Genomic DNA, 19,546 nt, shown 5'->3' with positions numbered 1-19,546 from the left:
CCCCTGGCTCCTGCTCTTGCTATCATGACCCCCTTTCCATATTTAGTGTGCTTTCTGGCAGAAAAAATACATATCAACAAGAAGGGAAAATTTACAATACATGGCTGCGAACACACAGGATAACATTTTTTTTCTAGGGCTTGTATCACTAAAACAAGGTCTCAATCAGCAGTCATTAAGAAAAGCTGGTTGCCAAATTTTAAATTTTATTAGTGCTAAACGGCGATACTGCAAACGCGTGCTTAACAATAGGTAATAATTACATAATTCTAATAACCAGGTTGGCACTAGAGAAGAATTTTATGAGAAACTGTTGTTATAGATATTATAACATTACATAACACAAAGGCATCACGGATATAGTTCGCACAGGGCCTCGCGTCCCCTAATGGTGGCCCTGTATCTAGCCATTTCAATAATAAGTTACTTTGGGATCTAAATCTCACTTGTAGTAGCATACTGATCTTAAGTACACTTCATGGCAAAAAAGATTCGCTCCTAGTGATAGAATCTAATATTATCTTTGCAGCAGTATTTCTTCATTTGTGGATTTATTTCAACAATGTAATATTTACAACAGTTAGTGTGTGATACTCTAAAGTACATACTATGTAGATGAAGGAGGGAGTTCTTACAATTTTCTACATTTTTGCACATTATTATTATTATTACTATTGTCACCCAAATTATGTTAATTCTTTGTTATGTATATTTTTATTGCAAATGTAGATAGAGTATATTATATTTTTTGTTATGTATATTTTTTAGGTAAGAATTTACAATATACAGTAGATATTCTGTAATTAGTTTACCAGTTGTTATACTCACTAAATATGCAGTCGTACTTACGTATATGCACATAATATTTGGGGGTAACGTGTTTAAATTGCACATTGAGTTGTAGAACTTGTAAAATAACGTTGTTAATTATCGCGATGATTCCCCATAAACAAACCTAGCAACCATGTTTGATGATGTGAAGAAATGACGATCAACGTCCGTTCCACTGTCTAGAGCGTTGCGACGCTGTTCAGAGCGATTCTCTTTGGTTCACAACATTGGTCGTGGAAGAATGGCGGAGAGAAATGAAAAGATTGTTAATGTGCTACAGTTATCTAAGTGGAGTGTAGAAGAGGATGGTCGTGGTTTGGTTAACAAATTGATGGAATTTGGTGTTCTGCCGAAGGAGGGTAGTTACATGTGTCCACGCGGGCACGCTTTAAAATTGTCAGCATGTGGAATGCAGATTTTAATTAGAGGTAAGTTTGAAAATGGTGATTCAGTTCCTTTGATTTAAAATGTCTCTTCACCAGTTACGTGCTACAAAAGTGTACCATTCACAGGAAGGTTAGGTTAGTTGCAGTTGGGTTAGGCAAACAAAGTTACAATTTGGGATCGTAGAACCATGCATGCATAGGTCATGCACCATTCGCGAATAGCCCCATGCACCATTTACAGGAAGGTTAGGTTAGGCAAACAGTTAAAATTTGGGGTTGTAGAACCATGCACGCATAGGTCACACACCATTGGCGAATAGCCCTACACACCATTTACAGAAAGGTTAGGTTAGGTTAGGCAAACATAGTTAAAATTTGGGGTTGTAGAATCACGCACACAAAGGTCATGCACCATTGGCGAATAGCCCCACGCACCATTCACAGTAAGGTTAGGTTAGTTGCAGTTGGGTTAGGCAAACATAGTTAACATTTGTGGTTGTAGTATATCAGGAATATGTATATTTCGTTGTGAAACGATAGATCGCAAATGAGCAATTCTACATATTTCCGATTTCTAGATGTGACCCCCAAATTTTAATTTCATATTCGTGGATGTGAGGCCTAAATTAGTGAGTATGCGAAATATTAACAAAATTGGAGAATATCTCTATATCGTAAATTCTTGCGAAAATTTTAGCACCCTACTAATTGATTATTTAAGCTTGTTTGTTTGCAAGGAATTGGATGCAGTAAAAATATCCTTGGCAGGTCAGTTGTAACATTAAGGCAAACAGGCGATATGATTTCGCTAGATGAGTGTGTTTCCTTCACACAACAAAAGACACACTGCATGGACAACTAGACCATGTTTACCTCAGCGACAGGAGAAATGAAAATTATTCACCATCTGACCTCAAATATTAGGGTGGATTAAATGAAAACGGAACAGTGGATGTATTGGGTTATCTTTATTTATGTCTGTGGCGACAACCCAGAGGTGGGGCAGGAGGTAAGGAAGGAAACCCCTACTGCATAATGGACTCGCCCTAGATAGTCACGCGTGATATGCGTAGGCAGTCTGGCAGCAGTATCATTCTTGCCTGAGAAGGCAAACAGGCAGGCAGTCAGTGCTCTACCTGCGGCAGCGGAATGTTTGCCAGCAAAGAAGAGCAACGGTGATGTTATTCATTTTTTAGTAACAGAAGGAGTTGGACTCCTTGAGTTCCTGGACCATGGTCTAATGCTCAATGCTGCTTGTTACTGCAGTACCCTTCACCCTTTGGAAGCAGCAATCAAGACCAAACAGCACAGCCTGTTGTCTTTTGGAGTGGTTTTGCTGCATGAAAACGCATGACCACATATGCCAGTTGTTACAAAGAACACGCGGGCGACGTTTGGGTGGACAGTGTTGGAACACCCACCGTACATCCCTGATCTATCACCATGCAACTTCCATATCTTTGGTCCGTTGAAAAAGGCATTGAAGGGTCGGCGCTTCCACTCGGACAATGAAGTCATGGTCAACGTTCGCAACTGGTTCAGATCTCATCCAAAGGAGTTCTACGAGCAGGGTATTCACCGCTTGGTGAAACAGTGGGATACGTGCTTGTGTAATTTTGGAGATCATGTTTGAAATAAACCTTGTTGATTTCACTCTGTGGCCCTGTTCCGTTTTCATTTGATCCACCCTCATATGCAGAGGCAGTGCAAGAAAATTACCAGTCTGACAGTGATGACGAGTTAGTGAACATGGAATGAAATTTGAAGAAATGGATCTGGTAGAAGGTGAGAGGATGTGTGCGAGTAAAAGATACAACAACAGCATCGAGAGTGCACACAGCGTTATTCCTGAGTATAATGTGTATTCCTTGCAATACACTGAACTGTATCTGTTTTATAATAATATCCTTACAATTTCACTCAGACAAGTAAGCTGCGAAAGAGTTTTTTTTTAAATTAAAGATAATAAAAACAAAACTATGTAATAGTCTATCCACTAATAAACTTGAAGCACTTTTCCTCATGCAGTGTGAACAAGACATTTTCGTGTTCCATGCACTTTGGTGTTGGTGGGGAGAGGGGGATACGTGAAGCTTTAAAGCCATAATCAGTTGCTACCCCCAAGTGCTGAGATCACCACCTGTCATTGCCATCCAGTGAGTTCTGGAACGAAACAACAAGAGGCAACACTGTACCAGACAGTTGGGTAGGGATCAGAGATAAAACAAACTCTTGGAGTGACTTATATTCATTTTGCTTTTGATCATTTTAAAAATAGTGTTACAATCTTGCAACACTAACACAAATACAGTTGGCATGTGTGAAGCACCACTATTTTCAGTGGGAAAAGGAAATTAAAACTCTTAGCAAAATATTGTAATGAAAAAAGGCACTCGTGTTCATCTGATTGAAGTTCTGGTAGACGACGGAAATTTTCCATGTGTACAAACCTAAAATTTGTCTAGAATAAAACAAATATCTACTTCAGATGAAGTTTCAGCAGTGATAGAACAATCTTTAAATACATTTACATATTTCGTCAGTTGCATTATTAAATGTCGTCCTCGAAGTGGAAATGCCTAGGACAGGGGCTTTTGTTCGAACATTGGGAATAGACTGGAAAGGTGTGTTTACATAATTTATCCTAGCTCAAGGAATGATACACCCTACTCTAAAGGTGCATAAATCTATCAATGTATATATATATATATATATATATATATATATATATATATATATATATATATATATATAAATTGGCCACTACTACAATTTGAAAAGGAAGTCAATGATTATATACATAAGACATATATGGAGGCACATAGTATAAAAAAGGAAAGTTAAAAATTGTACTTACATATGTGAGTATATGTTCTTACCGTAGAACGACGTTTCAGAGATAGACTATCTCCTTCCTCAGGTTCATATAAAAAACTAGGTAGTTGGGTAGGAATGGCTAAACCTGCAAGTAGCATAGTGATTTATGCAGGTTCCTTAGATTTTTAACTTTCTTAACTTTTATACCTGTGAATAGGTCTATAGTGCAAGTCTTTTCAGGGAACGACATGCTTTTTACGTACTTTTAATAGCAAAAACATAATATTTTTAAACGTATCTTAACCAACCCTTAACCACTATCCTCATATTACACTTTTGACTCAGTACTATGCCAAGTACCTAGTTTTTTATATGAACCTGAGGAAGGAGATAGTCTATCTCTGAAATGTCGTTCTACGGTAGGAACATATACTCACATACGTAAGTACAATTTTTAACTTTCCTTTTTTATATTTTGCATTTGTGAGTAACACGCAACTAACCTACAAAATGGAGGCACATAGTGATTCGAATCCCACTTTAAACTGTAGGTCCAGACCCCATTAGCCTTACTGTGTATAAAGTGGACTTAAAATACCAACTCAATCAATCAGTCTTAAGTGCTTTTAAATAATTTGTATTGCTCAAACTTGCATACCTATGCGTCATTTCACGTGAAATCACCCAGAGCAGGTAGCTCCATAGTCATTGATTTGCTTCCATTTTTTTCTGATAAGATACTTGATCCAATATCACAAATGTGTAATATTAGACTTGTCCAACAAATATATTGGAAGTTTTTCAGAAATTGGGTGGACGAACGAATGCACCACATGACTCAAAATATGTTATATCTCGGAAACTATGTGGAGTATTGTGATGATTTACGTATTGTTGGAGAGGAGAAGGCCAGTCCTAACTAAAATAACTGTATTACCACTATTACTTTCTCGAAAAGTAGAAAAATGTTCAAAGAAAGTAATATGTTGTGATGAAAAAGACACTCCACTTCGGGTAATTGTTTGATTTTGAGTTCCAGGTTTTACCACAATGAAAATTGTTACACAGCATAATCAATATATGTTCAACATAATATTAAATCAGAAAGGTAATATTGTTGATAATAAAAATATCACAGGATTCAGTACTCAATGTATGAACCATTCTTTCATTGGCACACAGTTATATTTTTGACAAATGATCCTAAAATACTCACAAATTACCACTAATATTAGTACACATATTATAGTTAGAAATGTTGAATATGTGGGAGAGGCATGATGTTCATCCACTTTTAGCTCACAGAAATTGTGCTAAGACCAGAGATTTTGTCCAGAATGTATATGAGTCCGTCCATGCCGAATGATCCAGCACTGGTTGCTTGTCCTTTTTTAAATTTTGGTAACAGTTCGTTATATCGGAGACACTTTTCTTCAAATTTACAGGAGAAACTACTTACGGAAATCAGTTTCTGTAGCATTGTCGAAGTTCTTTGAGGTATTTTCTTTCACCTTTAAATCTATTTCAGCCAGAAATCAATTCCCGTTGCTTCAATTTAAGCGAAAACGTAACCATGCTGTTTTTTAACTATGTTTGCCTAACCTAAATGAACCTAACCTAACCTTCTGTCAATGGTCCGTGGAGCTATTCGGGAATTGTTTTAAGGGCTATGCATGAATGGTTTTTGGGGCTATTCGTGAATGGTTTGTGGGGCTTGAACTATGACATGCGTTCCATAACACTTCGAGAAATGGCTTATTTTAGTGTAAAAAATGTTTCTAATTGTGTGAAAACCTTAATGGCACCTTCAAATATGTTCCGCAATACACAATTGGCAAGTACAAAGCATAAAAAACACAAAATATCCGATTTTAAAGTGTCTCCGATATAATATTTTTAGTTCTTCTAACCCCTATGCAAGTGTAGTTCAAAACAGGCATTATTTTTCTGGGTCGTTTACCCACTGTACCCCCTCAAGAATTACGTCTAGTTTTTATAAATGGTCAGATTTCAATGTTTAACGTAATGTAAAAGTGGTTACAGCATTAGGAAAGCACAAATAATTAATTAATTAATTATTAATTAATCCCACAGAATCGGCCACGTGAGTTAAAACCTGTAATTTCCGAGTATTTTCGTCGTTATTTGTTAGTAAAAACTGTGGCTTAATTGAAGATGATGGGAGTGTTCCCCGATTTGTTTGAAATTTTTTATACTTTCTAATGGAGGCCTCCTAAACACGAATCTGACATTACAATTTCCCGGTCACGTTTGTAACTTGAAAATTTCATGTAATGATAGGTTAGGTTAGGAAAACATACTTCAAATAACACTAAGCTTACCTTCAAAGTCTGTAGTGTTTACAATCCAATGGTGGATACAGTGTTGCCACACTTAAAATCAGCGCAACTCAGTGGCTACATTCCACAAAACATGGCTTCCTCACTTCTCTCCGGAGAAATATCGCTGGTAAATATGCGATATCGCCCAAACGGATTTCTTCAAATTTACAGGAGAAACTACTTACTGAAATCAGTTTCTGTAGCATTGTCGAAGTTCTTCGAGGTATTTTCTTTTGCGGAAACTGAAAACTTCACCATAGAATGCTGCAGAACAAGAAATAATCACTTTTTATGTAAGGAACTTGCATTTTCTGTAAAGTGACAACATTATGCCGTTGTTTGCATTATGTATCTGCAGATGGCGCGAGCGTCGAAAGTCATGGGGTCTCGCCAGTGTTTCCAAACGTGTCTTTTTTTATGAGAATTTTTTTAACTATGCCTATCTAACCTAACCCAACCAAACCTTGCCGGAAATGGTCCGTGGAGCTATCGTGAATGGTTTTTGGGGCTATATGTCAATGGTTTTTTGGGGCTATCCGTCAATGGTTTGTGATGACATAATGAACACGAAAGTACATATTTTTCGGTGAAGAAGGTTGAAACACTGCATACCCACATAAAATTGACAAAACACAAGCAGCAACAGCTTCCACATTTGCAGGTGGAGGCTCAATGAAGAAAAATCACAGATGATCCATGACGAGTGCACGGCATATTGTCTGTTGCCCAAGCAGAACAAGGAAGACAAATAATGACTCGTAATATGAAAAGTTGACACTATTTTATGGAAAAAGGCATAACTTCACCTTAAAGAATCTTCCACAATGAAGAATAGGTCAGTATCAATGCTAAAATTAACAAAATAAACGAGTGAGTTGTTCGGGCGATATGTCATAATTACCATATCGCCATTATGGAAATGAATATATTACCCTTACACATGTAATATCCAAATTTCAAACATTGACCGGTCATAGGCGGAGTTTTGGGGGCAAGGGGGGGCCCGACCCCCCAACTTAAAGAAGACTAAAAAATAACACATGATTAAGTTCAATTACTACATTTTTGTTATGAAGCCATACCGCAAATCTTGTTTGGCATGATGTCATGTGCGGTAATTGTGCCGCAATAGCGGGTCTTAGACGATTTGATTAATGTGTACAGTTTGAAGAAAGAAAAACGTAAAATGACTTTCTCCCCGTTGTGTTGAGTCAACAGTTACTGCTGAGGCATCAAAAGATCTTTTCAATTTAATTTTTCTAAAATTTCTGAAGCTTACTATTGTACCGTAACTTTTTTTAAAGTAATACGAGTATTGTATCAATAAAAAAATAATGAAATGCTAAATTTAATAATCGTACTGTTTTGCTTCTTTTAAAACTGACAACCAATATACTTATTAATATTTGTTTACTTAAGCGAGGAAATTTAATATTTTCAAATCTGAAACACCTAAAACTCAAGTGTTTTTAAGTTGTTTTTAAAAAAAAATTCCGGGGGAAGGCCTCCGAACCCCTTATAAACTAGGGGATATTCAATAACCCTTAGGTACATCATGTGCTTCTCCCAGAGTCTGCCCCCCCCCCCCCCCCAAAGCAAAAACTCAAACTCTGCCCATGTGACCGGGACATCATAACCGCTGATACTTCATCCGGAAAACTTATTTGGTTAGTTCATTCTCTTGTAAATAAATCGGAGAACACTCCCGTCACCTTCAATTGCGCCAAAATGCACACTAAAATAGCGAAAGAACACGTCGAAAATAACTATATCAGTACCAAACCTAACAAATTAAAATTATAGCTGCTGTTGGAAAGTCGTTTTGGGTGCTATATTTACTTGTGCGAAACGTCGGTGGTTAGCACCGAATTGAAACGGGAAGTTGTGCGAAGTCTTCGGGCCGTTCTGCTTCACAGTAAAGTAGCCTAACATGCTAAGGTAACGGACGTACTTTACTTCGCAATAACACATTTGCGAGAGCTAAAATCAACTGAAAACGTTCATAAACATAAAAAATCTTCATAAACCATGCAAGGCATGAGTTTACAATACCGGACCACTCTCCAATTTCTATAAAATTTCGGTGTCCTGATGACGTATCTGTAGTTCATATTTGGCGGTCACTTGTTAAAATTGTACATTTACGTGTAGAACTTGTAAAATAACCTTGCGATTTACCACGTTCATTGTCCATACACAGAAATTCGGAACCATCTTTCTTTCTCCAGGGGGTACAGAGGGTCAAAGGTACCAAGACTATTTACAATCAGATTGTTTTCTATTTTGAGAAAAGATTATTAAACACATCGCCGAAAAACAGTTACAGTCAATGATAACAAGACCTACGTTCTTGATTATAATTATATTTTCATACCTTGGGGCTCCGGATCTCCGTAAGAACCGAATATTTAAAAACACACACGTATTTCGCAAAGTCAACAGCTGCTATGATGCTATCACGTGATGGAATATCGATTCCATCCTCGACCAATCACACAGGAAGCAGTTGCATCGACTGCAATTCGGGAATTTCCCGATCAAAGAACGGACTTCATGTAAAGAAAATTCTCCCCCCCCCCCCCCAATCTTCTCCAAGTGCGTGTTTTACACAAGATTTGAATTTGAATTTTATTTTTCTTCCGTTGACCCTTGTTTAAAAGGGCATGGAAAACGTCAAGATACATAATGAAATAATAATTAGTTAAGTACATCATAACAAAAAAGAAGAAACATTGTGTAGTACATTACATCACTACACCAAAGTAAAAATGAAAAAATACACTTCATTACACTACAATAAAAATAAGAAACACATTATCATTGTTGCATGATTGAAATAAGAATACAATTAAAATACATATTTTTTAGTACATTGGCCTTGTATTGTCTTGTTCCATGAATTCTCCGATACTGTAGAGAGCTCTATCTGTCAAATATTTTTTTATTGTTTGTATTTGTTTATCTTTTGGAGATATCAGTTTTATGTCATGAGGCAGCTGGTTGTAGAATATTTTTCCGGCATTCATTAGTGATTGTTTTGAGATATTGAGTCTGTGTTGGTTCTGGTAATAATTATCTTTCCCCCTTGTATTGTGGTTGTGTAATTGGTTATTTTTAGTCATGCTTCCAGTATTTAACTTATTTGGTTAGTTCATTCTCTTGTAAATAAATCGGAGAACACTCCCGTCACCTTCAAACGTTATAGCCTTATAGATGTATAGGGAGTATATGTTGTCATTATTTGTTTTTCCCTGAATAACTCTTTGCAAGATTCCCTACAGCCTAGTTTGTACATTATTCTAAGTGCTCTCTTTTGAAGTCTCAGTATTCTGACAGTATTATTATAAAATGATCCACCCCAAGCTATTATGCCATATTCAACATAGGGGTAAATTAGTCCATAATATATGCATTTGTTAATTTCTGTTAAATTATATTCAGCCATTTGTTTTAGCAGGTATAGATTAGATGATAATTTATTGCAGATGTTGTTAATTTGTTCTTCCCACGTTAATTTTTGATCTAGTGTTATTCCCAAAAACTTTACTGAAGATACAGTTTCTATGAGCACATTGTCTATGCATAGTGTTTGTGACTCAAAATCCATGTTTCGGATTGTATTGAATATCATAAATTTTGTTTTATTGTTGTTTATTATTAATCCATGTGAAGTTAAGTATTGTGCCAGTTGGTTTATGGTGATAAAAGTGTTTATTTCAAGCTTCCTAGGGTCAATACCTCTGGCAAGAACAGTTGTGTCATCTGCACAGGTGACAATTTTTGTGTTTGGGTATTCTGGTACATTGTTTATGTACAAAATAAAGAGCAGGGGCCCCAGGATTGATCCTTGGGGTACCCCCATTAACACTTTCCTACTTTGTGATTTAAAGTTAGTGACTATACCATGCATGTTGTAGCCAGTGACGTGCACTGAGGAGTAGCTAGTCTAGCAGAGATAGATCAATCAATCTCAAATCTCTAATTATTTTCAAATCACAATATTTATTGTTTTGTTGAAGCCACAGTTCATATACAACACTTTTTTTCACGCGCTTCTCGTCCCTCGGTGCGTTCAGCGGCCTAGCTCGCTTTTTCTCAGCCTCACAGTTCCAGGTAGAAACGGGTTTTCGAAGCGAAAGGGAAGATTTCTGCCTCTACATCCCTTGCCCCCTCGCCCCCGCTCCCATGGTTGGAAACCTGTGCTTTCAGGTCCTCCAGTCTATCTCCTATAGGACAGATAGGGGATCGGATTCCCTTCGCTTCCTTTGTAAATCCTAAAGAACTCAGGGGAAAATTTTCTGCAGTGCTTATGTTCTCTGTATTTACACTACTACTTTTTACACGTTGTACGTACAATATGTATGTATAATATGGTTTATTTTACTTCGCTTTTCTGCCACATTTGGTTATCGTGAAAATGAGGATGAGTGATGATATGATGAAACTGATGAACGGACCTCACAAAGAATAATTCAGGCCGGGATTCGTGACGAGCGTGCATTCTTGTTCTTATGTGTTGTACTCTGCCTGCAGTGAATAATGAAAAAATAGAAATTAAAAATGTATCCCAGAACTCAAAAAGCCAAATGAATATCATTGAAGAAAGTAGAAAAAAGGTTTGTTAAAGGCGTGTTTTGTTACCCATCGCTTTTTCTAGCTGTATAGATTTAATCGGAATAAGTAGCTAAGAGCTTGGAAAGTCGTGAGGGACAATCATAAACAGAGAATTCTAGGCTCCTGATTTCACAGTGCCCTTCAGATGCACTGGGAGGAAATTATTTGTATTTTCTTCTCTCTTCCATCGCTTTACCTAATTTCTGCCATGACGATGAACGTTGAATAAATTAAACGGGTGAAGAGTAGTTGCAAAGAAACACTCATGCAAGGGCCAGGGCTTGAGCCCGGATCCTTCAGTAACGAGATCGTGAGATAGGGAAATTAGGGAAATCAAGCAATGCAAAATTTTTGAAAAAACGTTAATCATATATAAAGATGATATTTCAAAAATTCAATTGAAAATTACTACTCAGGAAAAATGTAGTTTGCTTTACCGATACCCACGTTTCCGAATGGTTAGCGATTTCCTCTCATGTTTGTTGCCGGACGACCTCCGTGGGGGAGTGGAAGTGGTCTCGGATCTGTACCCGATGGAGGTATATAGTGGTTCGGATCCCACATTAAACTATAGGTCTAGTTCCGATCAGCCTTTCTGTGTATAAAATGGACTTAAAACGTCAAATCAATCATCAAAACAACCAACCGTGGGGGAATGGTTATCACAGCGCGCTACGACACCAGGAGTTCCGGGTTCGAACCCCTACCTGGACTTGGGTGTTCTTTGTGTTTGTCCTTTCATTAATTTTGTCGTATCGTCTTCGCGATTAACCAAATGTATCAAAAAAGCGAATCAAATCAAATCATTCATTCATTGATTGTTTGATTTGGTTTATTTTACTTCGCTTTCCGCCATATTTGGCTAATCGCGAAGACGATACGATAAAATTGATGAAGGGGCACACACACAAAGATCACCCATTGCCAAGCCGAGATTCAAACCCGGCATCTCTGACTCAGTAGTCAAATCAAATGGTTTTTGATTTTCGAAAGTGGGTGGAAGTTATGTGTACAATTTTTTGTAGCCATTCCTAACTTTTCAATTTTTACTGTATTTGACGTTCTTCTTTTAGGAATACTGGGCCCTAAAAGGGGGGCGTTATGACCCGTTGGGCACGCCACTTATTGCTACCCCAAGTGTCGCCGTCACCGCACGTCACTGGTTGTAGCTTATTTGAGTAATTTGCATTCTGTCCTGTAGATAAGATTGTATAAGTTCATAAGGTATCCCTCTTATTCCTATATTGCTTAGTTTGACCATAAGCAGGTCATGTCTTACAGGCACGTATCCAGAAATTCTTTTCGGGGGGGGGGGCTAAACATCATTTTTTTTACAGGGGTATAGATAGAACCTCGCAAGGTTTAAGGTCGATGGTGGCGATTCAGTTCCAAAACGGTGGGGGGGGAGAGGGGGCAAGAAAAGTTTACTTTCTCTTGGTAGACAAAGGTTAGCATTAAAAAGCCATAGTGCAGGGCCAAAAATGGAGAGCAACTGTCTTCTAAATCTGCCACTGTTTAAGCTGCTGTTTTTTTTTCTCTCTTCAGAACGTGATATCGGGACATTTTTTATCACTCGATTCCTCTGTTGCAATGTACGAACGTTGTGTTTGTGCCGAAACGATCTCTGTATGTGTATGTGTCCGTTTCACGAAGCTGGTATGTAATGGACAATCCATTCTAATGTTTTGATTTGATTTGATTCCATCCTTGTGACTTGGATCTTCAAGATTTAGGAAGAATTCAGACCGAAGGCACACACACGTCGTTTGCAATGAGTGACCCAATAAACAGAGACTTTTCACACCGTAGCGGCACGACAGGCTGCACAAGCCTGTGTTCGATTTTTGAAATCCTCAAGCGACACGTATAGCTTGTAGCTTCGGTGTGAAACCTGGTGGGTCAATCTCATTGTCACCTTGAAACGGCAGCTCGTGTTGACCACAGAAGAAAAATATCTTGTCAACCGGTGGTAATGTCCCTTAGTTTTATTCTATATCCTTTTTCTGTGCTTGTTAATTAAACAGGCAACATCTTACGGTTGGGCATACACAAGAGATGTGCCATGCAGAAATTTTAGGGGAAAATGCAGGCTCCACCAGGCATACTGTGCCATTGCTCTACAGCGACAGGAAAGGATCAAGAGAAGCCAAGGGTGACTCGGTAGCTCATTTGGTAGAACAAAGAATGGCACGGTATATGCCAGAGTCATGGTCGAGCTTGCTTTTTCCGCTAAAATTTCCACATATGCAACATCTTCTAGCTTTCTCTTCTCGACATTCATAAAATTTTCGGTCTTCATGGCTGCCCCTTTGTGGTAGTTAGCGTTTGAGTGTTTTTCCAAAACAGTTGACTTAAAAGTCCTTTTTTAACCCACGAAACTCTCGGACTGCATACACGAAACTTTGTCCGGTCACTAATAAATCGTCACTCAAAACTTAGATTTTGAGTCGATCTGTGCAGCTTATTTCCTTTTTTAAAAAAAATGATGCTCCAATGCCCATTACTGCTGAAATATTTACTTTAGAGACCTTCGATCTCTTCGGCTCATGACCCGAAACTATAGTGCAGGAGGCTTTAGAAAGATCGCTTCGCGGGCTTACAGCAGACGACAATATGGGGGTGTGTCTACGAGAACCAATCAGGTCCGCGAATGAGCGAGCCCGGTTGCCACAGCTAGCTCGCTGCACCCTTCTGGAAAAGTGATGATCCTCTGCTTCTTGCTACCTCGGCCTGTTTGTTCGGCTGAGGAGCAGACGACACGAGAGTATCGGCAATAGTGTGCGAGCGACGTCTGCTGTTAGCCCGCGAAACGCTCTTTCTAAGGCCCCCTGTACTATAGCACTACACTGTCGGCAATGTCTTCAGCTTTGGACCCGAACTTGTAATAGTGGTAGACTTACGCACTTTCCAGCAAAATGTGTCACTAGTTCCCCCCCCCCCCCCCAATCTCTACATCGTATAAAACTGTCAATGGACACTGACTGATCACTAACCGACTGTCACACTTACTCCTGAAACCTTATTGAATGATTCTGTTGTACAGACCAACCGTGAAATTGAATCCGCGTATTTATATCCATATTATATTCTGGAATGTTCCGCACATAAAATGTTTTGTAGTTCGACTCCACCTCCTATTCACTTTTCAGAGAATTAGTAATCAAACGAATCACCCGACTGCCTTCAACAGTGCTTTCTTGTGCAACTTCCAAATGCTGACAAATCTTTAAATAATGCTCAAGTTCGTTGCGACAACACCGAAAGAGCAAGAAAAGTTTACATACAATATTATCAATAACAGGGTTATCCCTCAAGGTTCTAGAACATTCTCCGCTTTTCCTCAATAATTTTCTCCGCTTTTCCTCGATCTCTTTAATTTATAATCACAATATTTTATTTCACACACACAGGCCAAAAACCTCATTTTATCTAGTGTAAATCGAAAAATTTCGGAGGGGGCTCGAGCCCCCTGAGCCCCCCCTCTGGATACGTGCCTGATGTCTTACCCTATCAAATGCCTTGGAAAGATCTAGATATATATAGTGTTTGCAGCTTCGTGTTTCTCTAATGTTTCGGTTATATAATCGATTAACTGTGCTAGAGCTGTGTTTATTGATTTCCCTTTCTGGAATCCATGTTTATTATGTTATATTTGTTACAAAACTTTATAATATAATTTGATAAAATTTTTTCCAATATCTTTGAAAAAGCAGATGTTAGGGAGATAGGTCTGTAGTTCTCAACGTCTGTTGCAGCTCCTTTTTTGAATATGGGTATCACTGTGCTGTGTTTTAGAACTTTGGGGAATGTACCAACTTTTATTGAATTGTTGACTGCATACAGCAGGGGTTCTAAAATAGATTCTGAGCAGGATTTAATAAGTTCAGCTGACCATTCATCAAGTCCGTGTGATTTTTTGTTTTTTTAAACCTTGTATAACTTTTTTTAGCTCGTTAGCACTTACTTCTGGAAAATATATACTGTTTTGCCGATATTTCTCAATTGGGATCTCTAGTGTTTTGTCATTATTTTCATTCTCTCTGTTTGTGTTGGTTAAGTTTATAAAATATTCGTTGAATAAGTTACATATGATTAGAGCCCGGAAGTTTGGCAAAATGCCTCTTTTTATTTAGTGCATATATTGATAAAATTTTTCCGGATATACGTTTCTTATGTTGTTTCGAATGTTTTAGAAGCCTTTTCATTTTGCATATTTTGCCTATTTGGGACCCCACTGCCTATTTTTAATTATAATGCCTTTTTCTGCCTTTTTCAATGAAATTTGACCATTTTTTTTAAAAAAAATGTTGGCATTTATTTTTCTTCCGTTTATTACGTGAATAATTTTCGCCTTATTTAAGTAATATTGAACTCACGCATGTTTCAACATTGCTGAAGGAGAAAAGTGTGAGAAAAAGTATTTCATGCTGAGTTAGGATATTGCCTTTCGGTTAACATTTCCTTGTGCATGATTGACTGCTGAAGTGGACAGGTTGATTTCGAACACAAAGAAGATATTTCTGAAATCTCCCTCTCGAACCCGAAAATTTCAGGAAGTTGCGCCTGAGCTTAGTTTACCCCCGCAACCAGTCTTGACAAGATAGGGAACCTGGATATTAGCAGCTATATATTATGCTAACAACCTTGAAAAAATCAGTGAGGTGATCGATGCTCATCCAGAAAATGAAGCGGCTTCAATTCGTGAAGTGAAAAACTCCTGTGCTATTCAGAACTGAAGAATGAACTGTCGTTTATTTTTGCACATTGTGGTGCATTGCCAGAGACAATTACAAAGCTAGAAAAAAGAGGTGAGTCTCTTGTAGCATCCATGAAAATCTACGAGGAATCTATGCAGCAGATGATGGAAGTGCCAGGAGAAAAGGGGTCAGCTGTTGTGGAAAAGTGCAAACGGGTAGTGAGTGCAAATGAGGACTTGAAACAATTGAAAACAATTTGTGATATTCTAATAGATGAAAATGCTGTTACCAAAATGAGTCCAGCTACATTAGCTTGTTCTATGTATGCTCCAATAACTTCTGTCGAAGTAGAAAGATCATTTTCTATTATGAAAAACATTCTCTCTGACAGACGACTATCAATGAATGTTGAGAACTTAAAAAAACACCTTGTAGTTATGTGCAATCAAGACGGAGAAAATTGAAATGCTCTTCCCAATGTAGATTTTAACATGTTGCCAGAAATTATATATAAAAGTAAGCGACTTCCAAATGTGCGATTTTTTCGGTTTATTTTGCCTTTTTTTCATTTTTAGTGCCTATTTTCCACATTATAAATGCCTTTTTGCCTGCCTATTTTAACGAAAATAAATGCCTGAACTTCCGGGCTCTACATATGATATTCGGGTCAATTACTTCAGTGTCATCCTTGATGACTTTTATGTTTGCTTTATCATTGTTTGTGTTTGATACACAGTGATTGTTTACTATTTTCCAAATGGCTTTTTGTTTATTAACAGACTTTTTTATTTGTTTACTGAAAATATTTGATTTTTGATTCTTTATGGCTTTCTTGAATAGTTTTTTTACATTTTTGTACTTTTCCTGGTGCTTAGTGTCTTTTGTAATTCTAAATTTTTCATATTCTATTTTCATATTACTTTTCAAAAGTATAATTTCTTCTGTTAGTGGCACTTTCTTCTTATTAGGGTATATTATTTTTGTTGTTTTGGGACAAGCTACATTTAAATAATATGTTAAGTGGCTTATTAGCAATTCCCAGATATCATTCATGTCAGTTAGTTGGTAAAGGTCTATCTAATTTTCCTGATGTAAGAGGTATTTAAGATAATCTATATTTTGCTCACATGTATCCCTACATTCTATTGTGTAACTTTTTGAGTATTCTAACATTTTCCCTTGTATTGTAATTTTTTGAGACGTGTGGTCAGAGATAAGCGTATGTAGGACTTCAGCTTTAATGTGATTTGATTGTATGTTTGTTATTACATGGTCAATCAGGGTTTCTGTACTTTCTGTTATTTGAGTTGGTTCTTGAATTATTTGAGTTAGGTTGTTTGACTTCAAGGTATCCAAGTATTGAGCACAGTTTGTGTCTTGTTTTAGAAGATCTATGTTTATATCTCCAACTATTAATAGTTTGTTATGTTTTTTTGTCAAATGGTTAAGCATGTTGTCCATAGCATTTACAAAGAGATTTATGTCACTGTTTGGTGATCTGTATACGGCTATAATCTTAAATGTATCTAATCCTATATTAAGCTCTACACCACTAACTTCTAGTATATTTTCCATACAGTATTTGTCAAGGTCTAACACTTTTTTGATATTTTGTACACTATTTTTTATGAAGATCGCAGTGCCACCACTTTTTTGAATTGACATGTGGTAGACTGCATGTAGATTGTAACCTGTAATTGTGCATAATTTATAATTTTCAGACCTGAGACCATGTTCAGTAACTACAAATATATCTGGTGTGCACTCACTTAGCATTATTTCCAGTTGGTCAATTTTGTTGGAAATGCTCTGTACATTGTTATGGAGAACTGTAATCGTTCCTTCTTGGTTTCGCAGGCTGTTTTTATTGGGGATTTGGTTATCATAAGTATGCTTATCACTAACCATAAAAAATCGTTTTTCAGTTTACTGGGTGTACACTTCTTCCGTTGAGATGACCGTACATTTGGAGCATTCACTTTCTCACTACACTTTTCACTGCTATCTTCGGTGTCGTGACTGTTTGCAGCACAATCCCTGCTTTCAGATTGTACTTCTACCATGGAAGAATGTGCTTCTTCCTCAATTTCCCTTTGGTTTATGCCATTTTCCTCACTTTCTTCACTTGATTTCCGCCCTTTCTTTTCCATGAAACCAATATCACTCACAGTTTTCATAGCAATGTCGCTAGCTTCTACACCCACCCTATCATTTTCCTTGCTGCTCTTGTTGTTTGTCTCAGTCAAAGTGTTCTGTGTTTTTCCCTTGTCGGATTCAACTAGCGCTGATCCACTTATCCACTTCCTTGTGTCAGTACACTTTTTCCAGCAGAGTGGGTTGATTAGAGTTTCCTGTGATTTTCTGTTAATAACACCATGGATCATTTGACATACATACTGTTTTCCTTTGTGGTTCAAGTGCTGTCCATGTCTTGTATGATATTCTCTGCTCATGGTGTCAAGGTCGATTATGGTTACATTTTTGAAGTGTTTACAAGTGTTCTTCATCTGTTTATTTATTTTTTGTATTTCGATGTTTACACACGACTGAGGGATGAGATCATATCTGTGGGGTATAGTAGTTACAATTACATTTGTATGAGTCAGTGAACCTAGTAAGTCACGTACTGCCATTATTGCATCGCTGCCCTGATTTGTCCCAATATCATTGGAGCCAGTGACTATAATAACATAGTCATTTGAGCTGAACCTCGAACAGTCATTCCTTGCTGCTTCTAGTACATGTTTTGACTTTGCCCCGGGTTTCACTGAACCATATATATTCATTCCTGGTAGAAAATCTTTCATATTGGTGGCCAGGTAGCGGCCATGGCTGTCGGCGAAAATCACGGCTTTGGGTCTCTTTTCTTTGATTTTCAGTTTTGTAGTACTTTGAACTTTCACGTCTCCAAGTGCATTGATTGGGTCTGTTGTATGCCTCTTTCTTCTTTCTTGGTATTTAAGCTCCCTATACTGATTGCGTGCACTTTCGATTTCACCAGGTTCATTGGTCAGTGGTGCAAAAGGGTTGGTATGCTCGAATGAATTATCCAAGCACTTTACTTTTGTGGCATTAGTGGATGGATAGTGCCGATTGAATAGAACTCTCCCATGTTTCACTACTTTACTCCAACTATCTTGCTTATTTGTCTCGCACAGATTTTGGGCAATCCTTCTTTCTTCTTCTACATCTCGAAAGTCCGATTTCAGAGCGTCGATAATTTTTTCCTTTGACGCTAGTTCCAGTTTCAGTCTCTCACACTCGAGGCGTAATGATTTACAGCTGTCACAATTCGGCATCCTGTTTTGTTTTTTTTACTTTTGTGATTAGATAAGCTTAGGTATAATAATCAATTACCAGTCAACACTCAACAGATTCGGTAACACTTTACTATACCGGAGACGGATTTCTTCAAATTTACAGGAGAAAGTACTTACGCAAATCATTTTCTGTAGCGTTGTTGATGTTCGGGAATGTAGTTTTGATTCATTTTAATGCGAATGCATGTGGTTTTCTACGAAAATCTCTTTCCGACGCGCTATTGCTGCTGCCGCTATTTGCTTTCTGCACGAGAGCACAATACGCGCTATTGCTGCTGCTACAAGATGACGTGTCGAGGATGCGTCGTGAAGTTGTTGCCGGGTGTGGAAGATGCCGTGGAATTTGTAATTCCGATGTTGGCCGTATATGCTAAATTGAACGAAAGGAGTGCTAATGGAACCTAACCTAGTAGGCATACCTCGTCCCCGTGATGGTTGGTGGGGCTATCGTATGTAAGAAATAGACATTATTTTCGTTAGAAATCCATTATTTCACCTAAAGAAATGTTCCGCAATGCAGAATAGTACGTTAGCAATGT

The 19,546-nt window shown here is 37.7% G+C and overlaps 1 protein-coding gene across 10 annotated transcripts in view; it reads right to left on the bottom strand.

Moving 5' to 3' along the window:
* Positions 1–19,139, bottom strand: part of LOC145985064 (uncharacterized) — a 210,026-nt gene extending 190,887 nt beyond the window's left edge. For 4 of the 10 annotated variants that reach the window (XR_014441391.1, XM_083118620.1, XM_083118621.1 and 1 more), the window contains exon 1: positions 8,751–8,832. The gene's annotated coding sequence lies outside the window, so the exon portion shown is untranslated. Of the gene's footprint in view, positions 1–6,376; positions 6,630–8,215; positions 8,236–8,428; positions 8,482–8,542; positions 8,598–8,750; positions 8,833–19,124 lie in introns of those variants that run through there. The other 6 variants (XR_014441396.1, XR_014441393.1, XR_014441395.1 and 3 more) reach the window with 6 other exon arrangements.
* Between the last annotated feature and the right edge of the window lie 407 nt (positions 19,140–19,546).

The sequence above is a fragment of the Lepisma saccharinum genome, chromosome 3 (assembly GCF_977018435.1).
Source record: "Lepisma saccharinum chromosome 3, izLepSacc3.1, whole genome shotgun sequence".
Lineage (NCBI taxonomy): Eukaryota > Metazoa > Arthropoda > Insecta > Zygentoma > Lepismatidae > Lepisma > Lepisma saccharinum.
This window is presented reverse-complemented; position numbering and strand designations above follow the sequence as displayed.